Below are 15,777 nucleotides of genomic sequence, written 5' to 3' on the forward strand. Positions count from 1 at the left end.
CAAGGATTTTGTAAGTTATCTTCCTCGGGCTGAACTACACTTCTTGAGGATTCTTCCAATGAATTTGTGTGTCTTTCCTATGATAAGTTTTGCGTGGTTGGTCCACATTAAATCACTACACACACACACACACACACACACACACACACACACACACACACACACACTCTCTCTTCCAGATATTTTATGGATATGACTGCTTCCAGTGATTGTCCATAAATCATGTAATCATAAAATAATGGGTCTTTTTTCAGATAAAATTCAGTCAGTTGCAATTGAGGGTGTCAGCACAACAGTGGTCTAAGCCACTTTTTTAAGAAATAGAGAAACAGAAGGTCAAAGTTATACAATTGTGGTTTTTCTTGGAATTTGGAAATCCCACTTTTTTGGTAGTGGTGTATTCCATGATGATTGGTTAACTTAACCACAATGTTATAAAGTTTTTTGTGAATTAGTTTTAGAAATAGTGCAGTTTTTATGAGGCACCTGCAACTCGTTTTCTTGGTTAGACCACTGTTACATTGACATTTTTGTGTACATGAGAAAGAAGGAAAAATGTTATTTGAATAAATGTAATGTAGTTAATCATATGTTCGTCCTAATAGTTCTTTTACAAATTTTAATATGAATTTTAAGTAACAACACATTACACAAAGTGGTTCTGTCAGTAAAATATTAAGATTATAAACTTATCATTACAAGCAAGAGCTTTCTTTTTCTGTAAACTTTATCAGTATGTGTTTTGCAAGATTACACAGTAGGCCTACTATACATAATAGGAATATCAAACATGTCTTCACTGTCATCCTCCACAATATGTTGTATATTTTCATCTTCCTCAGATCTATTTTGAGATACCAGACTATTGTAAAATGAATGGTGAATGGGTGGAACATATTTCAAAAGGTCATTAATATCTTTAAGTTTCTTTGGGTTTATTGGCCTTGGATTGGAATGTTTTGGTACTAGCTGAACATGTTGTAGTTCAAGGGTGTATTTATCCTTTCTCTTTTGTCCTTTATAACGATATTCAGATATGCACCTTGCTCTATACCATCTGAATAACAATACCTGACACAATATTTCCATGGTTGTTCAACAGAGACTTTCAGCATTGAAATGCGACTGAAAGCAACAGGTTCTTTATCCTCAGTATGTTTACAATTAGTTATTTTATCAGTTAAAGTCTTTGAACTTACGAAATCAACCTGTTGCGTTTCAGTTACATTAAATTTTCTTTTACCTGTCCTAGTATTTTTCATAACATCTACCCACCCAGCAGGTGTATACACATATTTTTCCAATCTCTTTTTCATCTCTATGAATCCAAAGTCCCTATCGCAGGGTAGGTAGCTATGACCTGATACTAGATTATGATGATGATGAGTCCCATACTTCTTTACAGAGCATAGGGGAGCGACGCGGGGAGACCCGCGCCGCCTTACTAGGCAAGGTCCTAGTGGAGGTGGTTTGCCATTGCCTTCCTCCGACCATAATGGGGATGAATGATGATGATGAAGACGACACAATGACACCCAGTCATCGAGGCAGGAAAAATCCCTGACCCCGCCGGGAATCGAACCCGGGACCCAGCGCTCGGGAAGCGAGAAAGCTACTTGCGAACTATTTCCTTAACATACTGTTTGTGAATAAGTTGCAAAAAAAACCATACTAAGGATATATTCTTATTTTGAGCAAAACAGTTATCAGAATACACAATTAATTTATCAATATTTTGAAGATTGTTGGAAGTTTATTTAATTAAACATGATATTATTTCATCAGCACCCCGTCCTGCAATATATACTGGCCATAAATGCATGTGCAAATCATCTGAAGTACAACCACACACAAAAGTAACAAGTCCACAACTGCCTCTTGTAGAAAACTTCACTAGTGTGTAGATGGGTTTCACAGAACTGTGGTCTTTAGAATAAGCTGTATCATTCTTTAGATTATTATGTACCTGTTGTGCTTTTAATTGATGCAAATCTAACTCTTTTAGGACGTTAGCTTTTTCAACATCTTCCTCCGCATGCGAAAGTTTTATGCACATTGAATCACACCCCTTCCATGTGTCAGTAGGTGGTGAGGAAAAAAAGTGAGGTTGAATTTTGTATTTCAAATATGCCTGTAAATATACTCACTAACAATATCTTCAGGATTATGTTGCTGTTTCATCCAAGTAACATAAAATTTATACATCATAGCTGCATTAAGACCTTCAGGCAAATATGTTTGGTTTGGAGCAGAACAATGACTTTCACACAATGGAAAACTATTAGTATGATTTACAACTAAATTGAACTGATGAGCACTAGTTTTATTGAGTCTATTTCCATGTCTTACATGACCATCTTGTTTTGGTATTCCCTCAGTCTGTTTCTGTGAATCTGCCCTCGAAAGTCTACCATTACTGATTCCAATCAAAGATATGGATGCCTGTTTGCAAACTCTTTTATCACTACCATCTAACGAAATATAATATTCACGGGTGTGTTGTCTCCTACTCTCATTTCCACTTACACCATATCTTTTCTTCACTAGGTTTACTTTCACGCACCCACTAATGTACACATTTTGTAAACTAAAGTCACACAAATTTCATAATCTTTTGAACACTGTTTCGGGTTTTTCTTCACTGAAACATTCGTAACACTTACGATGACAACCACATGGTGGGCCTTGTTTACATTTGTGGACTTTCTTACCTGTTCTCCCTACATATTCTTCTCCTGCATTTCTTTTCCTATTCTTTATACTCCTGTTCCAGGAATGTATACACCTTGCCCTTTTCCTTCCTCAGTTTTCCACTGTTTCTTCATTTTTTTTTGTTGCTTGAGACATCACTCTCGGTCTGAATGTCAGCCATACTTGATGGTATTATACGTGATCCAGATACTGACCTCTCATTGACTGTTTGAGGTTGCACTCAAACAAAATGGAAGTTTGTTCAAGGGAAGAAATTAGTGGATTCTAAATAAATGTGTAGGTGGTGATATTGGTGTATGTCACATGATAGAAAGGTAGTTCACCTCACTAGACAACAGATGGCACCAATATCTCATTTTCTGTATTGGAGAGGGTTATACCACTGTTGTGCTGACCCCCTCCATTTTATCCTGAAAAAATAATACTACAGTTGCTGAAAATTACAACCATGAATAAAATAATAATCAGCCTTTTCACCTGTTTATGTGCCGTGCGTTGCTGCATTGTGTCAGACAGATCCAGACAGCTAAAGAAGCCATGTGGATTGGCCTGACACAGCTGCAGTGTCTCACTTGCTGTCATAAACGAATTACCACATGATACTCCACTTTATCAATGAGCTGCACCATTCAGCTTTACTTCCTCTAGTGGCTCATAGTATTTTATTATGTACCAGCCAGCGAGGACTGCTGACATGTACCTGCAAACAAACACAGAATTGACTACTTTTTGAGACAATTAAAATTTTATGGCTACTCCACATAACATTACTGGTGAAGGGTCATTAATAAACAGAAGAAAAAGTAAGGATCCTGAGAGGGAAGCTTGTGGACCATTACATTTAATTAGTTCCCTGTTGGATTATGACTGATAGCTCAATATAGTACTTTTCTATTGATAGTCTTTGTTTCCTATCAAGAGCATTGTGGCATTTCCTGTTACAACAGCATATATTAATTTATTTAAAAGGCTATTGTGCAAGTAATTTACTGAAATATTTTTGACAGATCAGAGGCTACATTAGTAGCCTGAAATGTACTGCCTAACTGTTGTGACTCGCCGATCTTTCAAAGTGCCGCCGCGCAGTTACGCGCATCCTCTACATGCGGCGCTGTCTGCCAGCCATGCAGCAGCAGCGCCACCTAAGCAGCCAGCCAGCCAGCCAGCAGCTGCTAGACTCGGACTCAGTTATGATTTGACTGTTAAAGTGTACACACGTCTTACTCTGTTTACTTAATCTGTGACTTTCATCTATTGCGTCTTCCTTGAAATACATTTGTTCAACTTGAAGTTATAACAGTTGGCGACGAGGTAGTAATTTTTCTTTTCCATCATTGACCCACATGTTTCCATGGCTACTTTAGAGCAACTATTGCAAGGTCTTATAGAACAGCAAACGCTTCTCACAAATGTGATTTGTGATTTCATCGCGGCATCAAATGCAGGGCGTCTCTCGTCGTTCTCTCTACCTCCTTTTCCTCCTTACAACGAGACGGCGGAAGACTGGTCTGATTACGAAAAACGTCTTCAACAGCACTTCTTGGCATTTCATGTCGCAGACAAACAAACATGTAAGTCTCTGTTCCTTTCATGGATTTCACCTCAAATGTATCAGTTGTTGTCACAATTGGCTCCTTTGAAAAATCCTGCGTCTTTATTCTTTGCTGAAATGTGCTCACTTCTGTCCATCTATTTTCAAAAGCAAATGCATGTAGTAGCCTCTCGTGTTGCCTTTTATCGTTGTGAAAAACAACCGAATCAATCCTATCATGCTTGGGCTGCTGAACTTCACGGTCTCAGTAGAAAGTGTCAATTTGTTACTGAAGTTCACAAAGAATCCTATGCCGATTCCATGGTACGGGATGCTATTATCCGATCGGCGCCCGACAAAGAAGTTAGGCAACTTGCCCTTCAGTTGGCAAATTCACTCTAGATGAAGTCCTATCCATTGCTCAGTCTTTTGAAATTTCTCGAGCCGCTGGAGCGCAAATAGAGGCATGGTGCGACATTGGGGAAATACAACCTCTGTGCAATGTTGATGAAGCATGTGGCATGTCCCCGTCGGCCGACGTGGCCACAGTACGCTCCCAAGCGCAGCCTCGGCCTAACCGTAAACAAACCTCTAAGAAACTACAGCAAACCCACAGCAACTTCCTTCATGTCTGTGGTGTTTTATGAAACATTCCTGAGAAGATTGTCCACAACGTTGGGCCGTGTGTCACAACTGCAAAAAAAAAAAAAAAAAAAAAAAAAAAAAAAAAAAAAAAAAAAAAAAAAAAAAAAAAGGGGGGGGGGGGTCATGTGTCATCCGTTTGCAAATCCGACCGCATACATGATGTTCATGAACATGACACTGATTCTGATTCTATGTTGTCTGTCAATTGTACTTCTTCCCTTTCAGGGAAGTTATTCCTCACTGTCCAAATACTTGGTCGCGGTGTTCACATGCAGGTGGATACTGGTTCTGCTGCCACTATCATCAATTCTCATGCGTATCTTCTGTTGGGTTCTCCAATCCTGTCACCTGTCACTAGGCAATTACGGACTTACAATAAACAGAAGATTTCTCTCTTGGTACAATTTGATGCTGAGATATCTTACAAATCTGTCGTTCACACTGTTGCCATATTTGTGGTCGACCATAGTAATGGGGAGAATCTTTTTGGTTTCGATGCCTTTCGTGTTTTTAGGTTCTCCATAGAAGAATCTGTCAATATCGTCTCTGATGCTATTCCTTATGCTCAATTGGATTCCTTCTCGACAACATTTTCATCCTTTTTTTTCTCCTGGGTTAGGCCATGCAAACAACTTTGAAGCTCATATCATGCTCAAACCCACTGCTCAACCTAAGTTTTTTCGGGCTCGGCCCATTCCTGAGGCCCTTCGTGATTAGGTCAAATCGGAGCTAGATCATCTCACTGCTTCAGGGGTCTTGCTTCCTGTCACTTCCAGTGAGTGGTTCTCTCCTGTCATTGTCGTTGCTAAGCCAAATGGTGATATTTGTCTCTGTGGCGATTTCAAAGCCACTGTAAATGCTCAATGCCTTATCGGCACTTACCCTATGCCTCGACTTGAAGAATTGTTCACTAAACTTGCTGGAGGCCAGTATTTTTCTAAACTTGACCTGTAAGAAGCTTATCATCAACTTCCTCTTGACGCTGCTTCCCGGCAGTTTCTGGTCCTTAACACGCCTTTTGGCCTCTATCAATACCAATGATTGCCATTCGGGGTTGCCAGTGCCCCTGCTCTCTTTCAGTGATTCTTGGAACAATTATTGCTCCACGATTGACGAACATCTTCAAAATCTCCGCACACTTTTTCATGTCTTACAGACTGCAGGTCTTAAGTGTAATCTTCAGAAATCAAAATTTTTTCAGGCATCTATCACGTACTTGGGGTTTCAACTCTCTCGGGATGGTATTCGTCCGCTTCAGCAAACTATCGCTGCAATCGATGCCCTTCCTCGTCCTACATCTGTTAAGGAACTGCAGGCGTTCTTGGGGAAAATAGCATACTATCACAAGTTTTTACCATCTGCTGCTTTGGTGGCTCAGCCGTTACATCACCTGTTGCATAAAAACATGCCTTTGCACTGGTCCGCGTCATGCGATGCAGCTTTCCAGAAATTGAAGACTATGCTGAAACAGGCCCCGTGCCTGGCTACTTATCGACCTGGCCAACGATCTTGTTCTTGCCACGGACACCTCTCAATATGGCGTCGGTGCAGTCCTTGAACACCGTTTTTCTGACGATTCTGAACAACCCATTGCTTATGCCTCCAAAACGCTCACGGATGCCCAACAAAAGTATTCTCAAATTGAAAAAGAAGCTTTGGCCATTATTTATGCTCTTCATAAGTTTGGTGTTTTTCTCTATGGATCCAAATTTCATCTTGTTACGGATCACAAACCACTTGTTTCCTTGTTTCATACATCAATGTGACTTCCCGACAAGACTGCACACCGCCTCTTTACTTGTCTCGTTTCAATTATGAGATTCATTTCCGGCCAACGGCTCAACATGCGAATGCTAATGCACTGTCTTGCCTTCCCATGGGTCCTGATCTGGCATTCGATAGGGACGAACTTTTGTGTTTCCACCTGGATGTTGCTGAGCAGCAGGTTGTGGACAGGTTCCCCATCACCTGGGACCGGCTGGCGGCTGCTATGAGTTCTGACCCTACCTTGTCCCGGGTTTTACGCTGTATTTAGAAGGGTTGGCCAGATTGTCCATCCGCTAAGACTTCTGGTCCGTTGCAGAACTACTACGCTTTGCGTTACCACCTCACGGCTAGGGATGGTGTTATCCTCCTTTCCACTGAAAATGCTTCGCTGCGTATTGTGGTACCTGTGTCTTTGCGTGCTTCAGTTTTGCGCCTCTTTCACCAAGGGCACTGGGGTGTCTCTCGCACAAAATCTCTGGCGTGCCATCATGTGTACTGGCCCAGCATCAACTCTGAAATCGCACACATGGTCACTGCCTGCGGCCCTTGTGAGTCACAGGCCGCCACCCCAAAGTCATCTTTGTCACTGTGGCCTTCGTCTGAGAAGCCCTGGGAGCGTATTCATGCTGACTTCACGGGACCTTTTTTAGGTACTTATTGGCTTCTCATTACTGACGCCTACTCTTAACTTTCCTTTCATTGTCCGTTGCACGTAGCCTACCACCGCGGCAACCACCAATGCTCTAGCTCGCATTTTCTCTTTGGAAGGCCTTCCCTCTACTCATGTTACTGATAATGGTCCACAATTTGCCTCTTCCGATTTTGCGGATTTTTGTGCCCGTCACGGTGTCATGCATGTCACGGCCCCTCCATTCCATCCAAAGTCAAACGGTGAGGCTGAACTTCTGACTTCTTCTGCTGCTGATGATGTGCTTTTCCAATTTCTGGCTTCTTACCGTTTCACCCCCATGGGCGACCACAGCCCGGCTGAGCTCTTACATGGCCAACAGCCCCGCACGCTACTTCATCTTCTGTGGCCTTCCACCTCACGACCACGGGTGCCTTCGCTTGGCTGGTTGATCGCCGATGACCTTGTATGGGTACGGGTATATGGTAGGCAGCCAAAATGGAGTCCTGGCCGCATCCTACGACACCGTGGCCAACGCCTGTGTGAAATCCAGATGGACACGGGTGTTACAGTGTGTCATTCGGACCAGCTTTGGCCTCGTGTGCTGGCAACACCTGTTCCTGATGCTGCTACACAACCTTCAGCTCTACCTGATGCTCAGGATTGGAATCTCTCATTACTCACAATGCTGTCCTCTCACCATCATATCGGTGCCAGCACAAGAACTGATGCCACCAGGAGACATGCCCATGCAGGAACCAGATGACCATCATCTGTCGGAGCAACTCTACTCGCCTCCTTCTCCTACGGATGTGGACACATCGCCCATGTCTCCTGTTATAACAACCGGACTTGCCGCAACGGGCCGATTGATGCAAGGGGCCCCAGCAGATTCGACCCCCACGTCTCCTGTCATCTCGACCCATTATCATCATGGACACTTCCGTCCGTATGGGAAGTCTCCTCCTTGAGACTTTACGGCCGGTCAAACAACACCTATGGACGTTAGCAATCTATAGGCCACCTCCATCAAGACCTGTGAAAAATCTTCAAAGGGGGGAAAAGTGTTGTGACTCGCCGACCTTTCAAAGTGCCGCCGCGCAGTTACGTGTGTCCTCTACATGCGGTGCTGTCTGCCAGCCATGCAGCAGCAGCGCCACCTAAGTGGCCAGCCAGCCAGCGGCCACTAGACTCAGACTCAGTTATGATTTGACTGTTAAAGTGTACACACGTCTTACTCTGTTTACTTGATCTGTGACTTTCATGTATTGTGTCTTCCTTGAAATATATTTGTTCAACTTGAAGTTATAACACTAACAAATTAAGTATATGTTCTTTCTATATGTGTAAATAGCCGTTTCAGTATCAGAACACTTCAGAACTTTTACAGGTAAGATGCATTGTTATGTTTATTATATAATTTGAGAACCAATAACAGTTAGAGGATTTAGAAATGACTTGAACAATATCTTCACTTGTAATATTATTTCCATGTAAAACATATCTCCTAGGTAGCTCAGCACTAAGATATGTGTATATGTTGGGTTGATTGTGTTCTTCAGTTCAATTAATGTGAGAAAGTAATGATTATATGCTCACAGTCCAAGAGGTATATCTTGTGTGTAGACATTAACATTTCCTTCTTTGATAATATCCCATTCTGTGTTGTATTTATTGTCATATTCTATGTAGTATATGCATCACACACCTAATGGGAGCCAAACCATCAGAATACCTTTTCAATGTTTGCTATTTCTGTTTGTGACAAAAGCAAAGTTTCACTGATGCTGAAGAAGGGTATCTTTTTTTCCAGCTGCCTTTTCAGTCTGAGTTGTCATACTCAAGGGTCCAGCTTATATTTCTTACACTGTTTTAATAGCATTCTTTTGGGAAATTTAAAGCTTACATTTTTCAAGGAACATTGAGCATGTAGTTCCTTGATATTTAACTGATATGAAGCCAAGTGCCATGACATGTAGGGCATTAACTTTTCATAATGAATCTTCTTCTGAGGTGGTCCAAGTCAGGTGGCAAAGCGGTATGAGAATGGATTCATATACGGAAGGAAAGTATTCAAATTCTCGTGCAGCCATACAGATTTAAGTTTTTCCACGATTTCTCCAAATCAATTAAATAAAATGCTGGGGTACTTCCTTTGGCTGATTTCCTTCCCAAATCAGAACTTGAGCTCAGTCACTAATTAGCCTTTTGCTAATCGGACAGGAAACCCTAATATTCCCTGCTTTTTTCTGAGTGCAGATAAACCATCAAAAACACTCGAGCTTTAGGAAGAAGAATATGTAAAACTGAATGTTCTGATTCTTGGGTATGCATATTGACCAGAACTAGAATTGGAAATTGACCAGAATTTGAATTGGAAATCACACAGGTTTTCTCAGGCTTATCATTTAATCAAAGTTTACTCTACATGTGTTGTGATAGAAAGATCAGAAAGCTACTTTGCATGCTTTTATTCATTGATAGCATCAGGAACAATGTTCTGTAGCAATTTTACAAGTAATATTCATTGTACAGAAACATTCTGTAATGAAAAGCATCCATGTGTTACATGTGTATAGGCAACAGGATCTTTTTAAAAATAATCTAGACTTACTAATAAAAGTCTCAATACAAATATTCTCATATGAAGTTTGTTATTAACAACCAATCACAATATTAATATAGGAGTAGCATTCATGAAGAAATCACTAAGAATAAAACTGGCCTACACTATTCATACCTTAACCTTATTCTTGTATTGAAAGGAGCCAAGTATGCACCTATTAAAAGTATCTGACAATTTTTTGTTTGTTAAAAAAACACTGCTGATAGACAATGAAAACAACTTTCAAGCAAACTGAATTTTTTCTGCTTGATATCTACTACCACTCTACATGAATTTCTACGTTTTTAATATCAATGTGAGATTGGGTTGTACTTGGCAAATTTGTTTGTGATTGAAAGTTAAAGTAAAAATCAAATAAAGTAAATGTTCAGCATGTGGTCATATTTTCACCAAGAAAATGTATAAATATGTAACCAACTGTCATGCTACATGTCATGAGCAGCCACGTACGGTGTTAGACATAACTAAGTATATGTTCGAGGATATGTAAGAAATAATATTTGGTTTTAAGTGAAACAAACTGCAGTGCCATGCCTCTTCACACAGCACACATCACTGTGTTTCACTGTGTGGAATTCAAGCGTGTATAATTTGTAATGAAAGCCATCAAGCCTATATTCAGGACAATAGAAATTAAAATGTTCTATGATGCCTCTCCTGCTCCCAGTCGGCCGTTCCTCTGGGTGGCGATGTAGGCTGGGCTTATGCCAAGTGGACAGGACATTTATAAATGGGCATTTGCCTGGTAATTTGCCGAAAGCAGTTTTAAATGCCCAGAATCTGTACTTTTTTTAAGTTTTTACTGCTAGAGTGTATAATTTACTAATTCAAATTGGGAGAATGGGATGATACTCCCAATATAAAAGTCAGTAAATGTTTATACTTGCCTTTATTCTAAGAATAAAAGGAAAGAAGAGTGAAGCCGGGTGATGTGTGTATGTGTGTGAGGGCATGTGTTGCTGACAGTTGCTTATAATTTAGAATGTCCTGTTTATTTTTACCAATTCTACTCTCTCTCTCTCTCTCTCTCTCTCTCTCTCTCTCTCTCTCTCTCTCTCTCTCTCTCTCTCCCTCTCCCTCTCCCTCTCCCTCTCAAACACACACACACACACAGCACAGAGAGAGAGAGAGAGAGAGAGAGAGAGAGAGAGAGAGAGTTGAAGAGCTGTGAGCATTGTCCTTAGGTCATTGCTTTGTAATGTAACACACTTTATAATCCATGTCAGAGCTCTGAATAATATTGAGGAATGATTACTGATTGCAAAATTATTACTGAATTTTATAAAAAGCTGGCATATGTTTCATGACAATAAATGTATTCTTAAATGTTAAACTGTTTTCAGTGGGGAAAATAATTGTTTATTATCAGATGTAGTGACATTGTAGTTTTACTTTCTGCTCATTTCTTTATATACGTTTGAATGACTGAACTGCTGTGAAGATAAAATGAGAACACTAACATAAAAAAGATTTGATAACAAAGATTCAGTGCCCAAAACACTGGAAACGTTCAGTTCCAATACTAAGCGATTCCTAAAGAATCTGCAATTCTTGGAATTGTAGAATCAGAATTTGTATGTGACACATCCCTAATTAAAATCACTATGAATAAACTTTTCTACTGCAATTCCAGTTTTTCTAAGTAAATATTAGTGCTATTATTGCAAATAGATAGTAGATGAAATTTTGAGTAAGCAGCTGGTAATTTTAGGTAATTCATACAATTCTGTGGGTTATTTAGTTAATTGGAATTGTCTGACTGTTTGGCAGTCATTAAAATCTGTCATTGAGTGAGAAGGAACATAACCTGGTCTCTGTTGTATTTACAGTGTTATAAACAATGGGCTATTGAACAGTAGCAAGATGGTTAAGAAAAAAGAACCTCTTTGATTTTTCAGTTTAAAAGGGAAAGGAGGATCTTGGAAATATTGTTTTAAGGAATGCAAACAGTCACATTCCAACAAAATGGGAAAGCATATCAAAAAGTGGTTCAAGTGCCTTCAGAATTTGAGAAACCTGCTTGAGTTAGGTACAGTGACTGAGAACAATTTTCTCATTCTTTTACAGTAGTATATTATGAGTAGAAATAATACCCACAGGCTAGCTACTTAATATAAACTATACTTTTTTCAAAAATTACTTTTAAACTTGAGTGTCATTTTCTTTTTCCATTATGTACTACACCAAGAACTGACCTCATTAAAGATGTAAAAAGTTACATTTGCAGACCAATTTATTTGCCCTAATAACCCTTCTCTAATTCTCAAACAGCTTTTTCAATTTGGTTAACCAATCTCTGAAGAAGCATTGTTGCAAAACACCTTTTCCAGTACAAAATACCATCTTAAAATTTCTTTATAAGCACTGCTTATCAATTGATCTTTAAAATGCATAAATGCCTGTGCATTTATGAATTTTGGGCATTTGCCCAGACATTTATCCTGGCCATTTTCTCCAACTTATAAATACCCAGGCATTGTATACCACTGCCTCTGGTGTTTCAGAAGACAACTGCATGAAAACAGCAAGATCAGTGGATAGAACATCTCTCTTCTAAGCCTGCATTTCACTTCAAAGGCACTCAGTATAGGCACCTTTTATGATGCGGCAAACATCTATATCATTGTCAAACTCTTGTCATACATGCCCCAACACTTCAGCGTAGATATTAGTAACCACATTAATTATCCTTCCTTACAACTCTTCTAAATTAAGTGGCAGGGAAGGCAGCAACATACAGTCTTTGAAATAATACCATTAGAAGAAACCACATGGAGTTAAGTCAGGTGAGTGTGGAGCTATTCAAGAAAAGAAACCACATGGAGTTAAGTCAGATGAGTGTGGAGCTATTCAAGGAGAGAAAACTCATTATAGGAATCATGTCCAATACAATGCCGAGGAAGTTCAGCATTGAGGTAACTGCAAACGTCTGAAAGAAATTGTGGGGAGCATCATCTTGTTACAAAATGAAGTCTCCACTGTCTTGCTGTAATTGTGGCATGAGGGGTTCTACAGCATGTGCAGCTACACAAAATCATTCACAATTTCCCCTCAAAGAAAGTTGGTCCATGAAAGGACATGCCACAAAAGTAGCACCATATAAACAGTCTGTCTGATGGATATGTTGTACCGTCCATGAATTATTTGGTTTGTTGGAGCCTTTATCTGATATTTGGTGCAAAATTGTCACTGAACCATCACAACTCACTCACATTTAGTGAATTCAAAGGGACGCAAAGCATGCATCACTACATTATACACCACATTCTGAAATGCCTGCCCTCTAGTGGCATGCTCTTCAACTACACCATGGTACATTTAAGAATCTGAACTTAGAGAGATATTTTATAGTTTTCAAACAGCTGTTTTCTGAAAGCTTGGGGGTACTTATGAATAATCTTGTATATTATCCAAGTATATGCCAATAATTAAACTAAATAAACCAATAAACTTATTTTTCTGCCAGCACTTAACCGTGTGAAAACTTAGCTTACCGTTGCTTGGTACCGCTGACTGTAACCATTATTTAAAACCAGATGTGAAAAATAATTGTTCATGGTCTGCATAACATCCACAAGCAACATTGAGTTTTCACACAGCTCTTGAAAAAAATTCAAGCAAGCAAGCATTGTTTTATTTAGGTCTATAGTATGAACAATTAAAATTGTGGTCTCAAGGCACTGGAAAATGTTTTCTATGTTTGAAACACAACAGATAACTACATTTTGTTCTAATTTTAGTGTTTTTCTCACCAGGAAGAAAAATTTTCTGAAAAAAGGTGTTGACATCTCCACCTAATGGTATAATACAACATAACAATTACAGTATTCTCTACATTCAGTCTTACATAGCTGTAAGTGTGGAGCAAGCAAATCCCTTCTAATTACAGAACCATTTTCATCCTTCAAATCTTTTCAATATTTCTTCTCAAAGTAGATTATGATGTAATAAAAAGCTGATAATAACTTCTTAATGACCTTTCACAATTAACTTCTAGTTAACTCCTACATACAGAAAGTACCATTTTTCTTCCATTTCAAAAGTATTTGAAAACAAAAGATCAGAACACCTTAAACACTTTTCAGTTTTAAGTAAAACACAGTTTGACTTTAAAGAATGTACCAATTGAAGAGACAATCTTCACATTTATGGATGACACCTTAGAGTCCCTAAACAAGAACTGTTTGCCAGTGCATGTAGTTTTTGATCAGATTAAATCCTTTGATTGCATTGATCACAGTCTACTATTAGTGAGGCAGTCTTCGGCTTTGGTGAACCACGCAAGAATTTTTTCAATGATGCAGCTAGGAGTGCTTGATGTGAACAGACTGGTGGTAAAAATTTGTTACATCAAGAAATCATTGTAATTCTTCAAAATTAAGTGTATGCCTTTCACATTCATAGTATAGCCTAGGAACTGTACTTCAGCTGCTCTGAAGATGCATTTCAACCATTTGATGAGCAGGCTGTGGGCACCTATATGAGTGGAGATCTGTCATAAGTGTGACTTGTGTTCTGCTTTTGAGTTTGACATGACCAGGACATCATCGATATACACCTAAAAAAAAGTGCTAAGTTAACATGTGACTTCATCCATGAACTGTTGAAATGTTTGGACAGCATTACAAAGTCAAAAAGGCATTTGGGTAAATTCAAATAGTTTCAACAGTGTGCAGATGGTGGTCTTAGCTACATCAGCTGGTGCCACAGGTACCTGGTAGAACGCACATACCGAGGATGTACTTACCATGGACAGTGACTGTAAAATCTTCAATATGTAGCACTGGATATTGATCTGGAATGGTTCTGGCCTTGCGCTGTCTATAGTTGCACATGGACACCATCCGTTATTCTTCTTTGGAAATAAATGTAATGGAGGTGCCCAACTATTGCTAAATGGGTGGCAGATCCCTTGTGCAAGCATGGATGAAAATTCCTGTTTAACTAACTTTAGTTTCTGGGGGGGGGGGGGGGGAGGTTAAGCAGCATGGTCAAACATGAAGATGTGCTCCAGGTGTAGTCAAAACTAGTGCACCACAGAGTGCTGTGCTGCATAGGTGCTAATTTGGGAGTCTGGCATGTGATCTCCGGAAACTATCTGAGGAGCTCTATGAATGGAGCATTACCAATAATCATCCATAAAGCTTTTTCTTCCACACAATGCTCTTGCACTTGGCTTACTGGATTGGTAGAAGTATCAAGAAAATGTCAGTGATGGAGGTCAGGTAGCAGCTGCTAAAATGATAAAAAGTCTACTCTGAGTATGGGCTGCATCACACCCTCTTTGACAAACTGCCATTCAGATTTGCACTGTAGGCCTAAGTTCAGCACTAATGTGATACAATCATACATTGGTGGCTAAAAGGTGGCAGTCACTACAGTTGCAACACGTCATACAGGCAGATGGATAAACTAACTTGTCAGCAACTGTGTCTACCAAGAACTGCAACTTTTTGCCATGTTATGTTACAAAGAGTCGATGGCTGCCATCTGGAGAACCAGTGGCCATCATCACTGACTTCCTGCTGAGTTTCCCTGATCACGTGGCAGGCTGTGCTTCCACACTTTGGAACCGTAACATTGGTGGGACTAGCTGACTTTTGCTGTTGAAGATAAGCAGCTGTGTTTTTCCAGTGAGCAGTGGTGATGAGACCAATGACAGGTAGTCTGGGTCCATAATGCAGCAAACTGGGCACTGAGATCAACAACCTGTGCTTATAGCATGGTGAGGGTGTTATCTAACTGAGGCTATGAGCAAACTGTTGCCACATATGTGGACAGATACATTTCTGCTAAGTGATTTGTGGTTTGCACAAGTGCATCTAGCTCACTGGCAGGTGCAATAACCAGTATTCTGCAGAATGTCAT

The 15,777-nt window shown here is 39.8% G+C and overlaps 1 long non-coding RNA gene across 2 annotated transcripts in view; it reads right to left on the bottom strand.

The window, feature by feature from the left end:
* Positions 1–2,302: 2,302 nt before the first annotated feature.
* Positions 2,303–15,777, bottom strand: part of LOC126256282 (uncharacterized) — a 39,146-nt gene continuing 25,671 nt past the window's right edge. For both annotated transcript variants that reach the window (XR_007546463.1, XR_007546462.1), the window contains exon 2: positions 2,303–3,412. This is a non-coding gene — a long non-coding RNA (uncharacterized LOC126256282). The remainder of the gene's footprint in view (positions 3,413–15,777) is intronic.

The sequence above is a fragment of the Schistocerca nitens genome, chromosome 1 (genome assembly GCF_023898315.1).
Source record: "Schistocerca nitens isolate TAMUIC-IGC-003100 chromosome 1, iqSchNite1.1, whole genome shotgun sequence".
NCBI classification, from domain to species: Eukaryota; Metazoa; Arthropoda; class Insecta; order Orthoptera; family Acrididae; genus Schistocerca; species Schistocerca nitens.